Raw genomic sequence first — 4,606 nt, forward strand, 5'->3', positions numbered from 1 at the left:
ATATTTATGTATTATTGTAACCAACAAGACAAATTAAGTCATATGTATGCATTTAACTATATCAGAATGATTCAGGTGTCAAAATGTAGTGTTTAAAGCCAAGAATATGAAAATGTAATTAGGTCATTTTGACCAAATTTGACTTAATCCTCATTTCGATATGATGGGTCACAAATAACCTAAATGTACCAACTTTTAAATGATTTCTAAGTGAATGTATTTAACAGGAGATGTGAAGCACTAAATATGTCAAAGCAATCCAAGGACTGGAGGGCTACTGGAATAAAATCAATGTTTTTCCAGTAGAAAAAGGGTGGGAAAGGAAACTGAACTATCCAGAGGAAATCCTCACATGCACAGGAAGAACAAGGAGACGCCTCACAGAAAAGGCCGTCTTGAACTCGTCACCTTCTTGCTGTTCTTCTACCCCAGTTGACTTTTTTATKTATACTGATGTGCATGTGTAAAATCAGGCACCACGTGTCCTCAATCATTCATACTTTGACCGTGTCTTAATTCAGGCTTTGCGTCCTCTCCGGTGCACATTTGTAGGCCGGTTATGTCACTGCACCAAAGACTGTCCCATCTCAWKYGCTCTCAAAACCCTGAAAACAAAGGCTGCATTACATCTTTCATGGYCCATGATATCCCRGAATTCATTGTGCCATCAAAACTTTACAGGAAAAAATACAATGGGTGACTTTGGAAAGTCTTCAATGACCAAGGAATTAGCAACTTAGCTGATACTGCCATGGAGTGGCAGTCTACATAATACGTGGGCATACATAGCCACTTTAAAACTCTTGATTTTTTTTCTTGACTGTTGTGATCTTTAAATGGATTTAAATAAAATTAGTTTGCTATTGCTCTCCTGTGATTCCTTGTAAAAAAAAAGGTTAAAATAGTTGATATTTAGCAATTTTGTTTCAGTTATATCATTTTTTTTATTTCAACTGAAACTTATTAGTTGCTTTAAGTCTTATTATATGGTCTTATTAATTAAAAAAAAGGTTCTGCTGCATTCAAAAATCAATATGCATTGTGTGAATGCAAAGGTAAGGAATAAGTCATAGTTGTGACTCGAGAAAGTGAAGGTCACAGTTTAAACATTTCCAAAAACTACAGCACTGCCTCAGTGTGATGTTAAATAGCATGCAATTAAATACTGATACTGGAGCTAAAAAATACACTGAATTTTGGGAAGTTATAGCATACCTCCCGTGAAAGAACGTGTGAGTACATGTTCCAACCGATTTTAAGTTGTAGGCATTTATGGGTGATGTGAYACAGCGGGTAAAATAAGTATTGAACACGTCAACATTTTTCTCAGTAAATATATTACTAGAGGTGCTAATGACATGAAATTTTCACCAGATGTCGGTAACAACCCAAGTGATCCATACATACAAAGAAATCAAACCATAAATGTCCAGAAATGAAGTTATTTGTAATAATGTGGAATGGCACAGGGAAAAAGTATTGAACACATGAAGAAAGGGAGGTGTAAAAAGACATGGAAAGCCAAGACACCAGCTGAACTCTCTCAGAAATTAGAAAGCAAGCCTGCCCCTTGTCAGTGCAAGTTAATATCAGCTGGTTCAGTCCCAAATGATGGCCAGGTATCACACAAGAACCATCTGATGATGGGTAAAAGTAAAGAGCTCTCTCAAGACCTTCRCAACCTTATTGTTGCAAAGCATAATGATGGCATCGGTTACAGAAGAATGTCTAAACTTCTGAAGGTTCCAGTGAGCACTGTTGAGGCCATAATTCAGAAGTGGAAAAAACATTATTTCATCATAAACCGACCACGACCAGGTGCTCCTCACAAGATTTCTGACAGAGGAGTGAAAAGAATTATCAGAAGAGTTGTCCAAGAGCCAAGGACCACTTGTGGAGAGCTTCAGAAAGACCTGGAATTAGCAGGTACGTTTGTTTCAAAGAAAACAATAAGTAATGCACTCAACCACCATGGCCTGTATGCACGCTCACCACGCAAGACTCCACTGCTGAAGAAACAGCATGTTGAAGCTCCTTTAAAGTTTGCTGCACAACATTTAAACAAGCCTGTGTAATACTGGGAGAATATAGTCTGGTCAGATGAGACCAACATTGACCTGTTTGGATGCCAGAATACACATCATGTTTGGAGGTCAAATGGCACTGCACATCAGCCCAAAAACACCATACCAACAGTGAAGTTTGGAGGTGGGAACATCATGGTGTGGGGCTGTTTTTCAGCATATGGTACTGGCAAACTTCAAATAACTGAAGGAAGGATGAGTGGAAAAATGTACAGAGACATTATTGATAAAAATCTGCTTCCATCTACCAGGATGATGAAGATGAAACGTGGCTGGACATTTCAGCAAGACAATGAGCCCAAACACAAAGTCAAGGAAACTCTCAGTTGGTTTCAGAGAAAGAAACTAAAGCTGCTGGAATGGCCCAGCCAATCACCTGACCTGAATCCAACAGAAAATCTATGGAAAGAACTAAAGATCAGAGTTCATAGAAGAGGTCCACGAAACCTTCAAGATTTGAAGACTGTTTGTGGAAGAATGGGCCAAAATCACACCTGAGCAATGCATGCCACTAGTTTCTCCATACAGGAGGCGTCTTGAAGCTGTCATTGACAACAAAGGCTTTTGTACAAAGTATTAGATAAATTTCAGTAAGTGTGTTCAATACTTTTTCCCTGTGCCATTCCACATTATTACAAATAACTTCATTTCTGGACATTTATGGTTTGATTTCTTTGTATGTATGGATCACTTGGGTTGTTACCAACATCTGGTGAACATTTCATGTCATTAGCACCTCTAGTAATATATTTACTGAGAAAAATGTTGATGTGTTCAATACTTATTTTACCCGCTGTATATAATGTAACAGTGTGGTGCGTGGTCACACAAACATGCAGCATCCAAAGACTAGGTTGTTTCATTTAATAGCAGTAATATTCAGCCTTCGAAGGAATTGGCCTACATTGGCCACGGCCTAGGCTGTAATCCTTAAATCCATGAATTTTGGGTATTCAAGGTCTGCATTCGACCCTAGTTTTTTGGTYCTTTACACTGGCTTTTTTAGTTTGTATTTAATGTTATTCTAAATGAAAATGTATCTAAAAAATTCCAACTTGACACCTCAAGAAACCTAACCTGATGGTTTTGCAAAGGTGGTTGTACTCTAACCAGAGGGTGATAAAAAAGTAAGTAAAGGACAAAAAAAATTCTAATTTCCTAAAAGGTATAATGAACTCTCAGTTGACATCATAAAAGCTTGTGAGCTGTTAACCAAACAATCTTTAATGTCACTTCCATCAAACATTACATTTTGGCTGCCTTATTTTGTACATTTTTCAAAAGTGGCACACTTTGACACTTATTTTACAAATGGGCCTCGCTGCTGAGCAAACTGTTAATTTCCTCTGGTGAACTTAGGAAATGTTAAATCCCACTTTGAAAGTTAAATGTTTTTTTGCTCCGAAGCGACAAAGACAGAGACACGGCGGCAGCGTCGCCTGTGGGGAGGAACCGTGCGGAACCACGTTTTGACAGAGACAAATGATCCAAACAGACTAATTAATGTATGTGTTTTACATATATTCATTTCCGTATCAAATATTAATGGGCGTAAACGTATTTGTTTTTCAAATGAGCGCCAGGCTATCAAATATTTCAGACACACCTCATTAAAGACCCAGAGCCAAGAGCGAGCATGCATTTTTAAAGCGCCACAATTCACAATGGATTCTTCCGGAGTGGTGTGGCCTAGATCAGCTCTGCAGGAGTGCGAGTGCTGCGAGAGATCAAGGTCTTCTTGTAGTCGAATCAGAACCTTTAGGCCTTCATCTCCGGTGTTATTTAAAGCAAACATTGGAGTTCTTGAGGTCTGCCAATAAACGGCATGTGTGGATTTTGAGATTATTAAACAAGGCTTTGGCAGAGAGKGGTAATGGATTAAATTTAATCATAGACGTCTTATAAGAATTTGTAATGGCTGTTGTCTGTCTGTGAAGATTTTCTACTTGTTGAACCAGTTTATTCTCCACATACTGTAGGGCGATGACGACCGGGTGTAAAACCCAGGGGCGCCACGAAGGGGGGGCGGGGGGCAGGGAAGGCAAAGGCCACCCCTAATAAAAAATGTGCAGCCCCACCCTTTGACCTTCCGTGGTCAGATAACTTTCTTCAATTAAGTTTTAAGTTTTTGCCTGGATTAACTAGAGAATTCGCATTTACTGTGAAAATGTAGTGTGAATGCTTAATGCTGACAGGTTTTTGCTTAATAGCTCAAAAAAAGCTGAAACTAGTCTAAACATAGGTTTAAAAAGTAGCTGAAATTAGCACATAAGAGCACACGTTTGCTGAATTACAGTACGAGGCTGAAATTATCATAAAAAAGGTGAATTTAGCTGAAAAAAAAAAGCTCAAATTAGCTAAAAAGTAGCTAAAACACAAAACAGCTGAAATGAGCAAAGAAGCATAAAATGTTGAAAACTGCAAAATAGCAGAAAAAGTTATGATAGCTAAAAAAAAATCAGCAAAACAAGCCAAAAGAAGCTGAAATTAGTACAAAGAAGTGTGTGTGTGTGTGTGTGTGT

This window comes from Austrofundulus limnaeus, unplaced genomic scaffold (assembly GCF_001266775.1).
Source record: "Austrofundulus limnaeus strain Quisiro unplaced genomic scaffold, Austrofundulus_limnaeus-1.0 Scaffold78, whole genome shotgun sequence".
Lineage (NCBI taxonomy): Eukaryota > Metazoa > Chordata > Actinopteri > Cyprinodontiformes > Rivulidae > Austrofundulus > Austrofundulus limnaeus.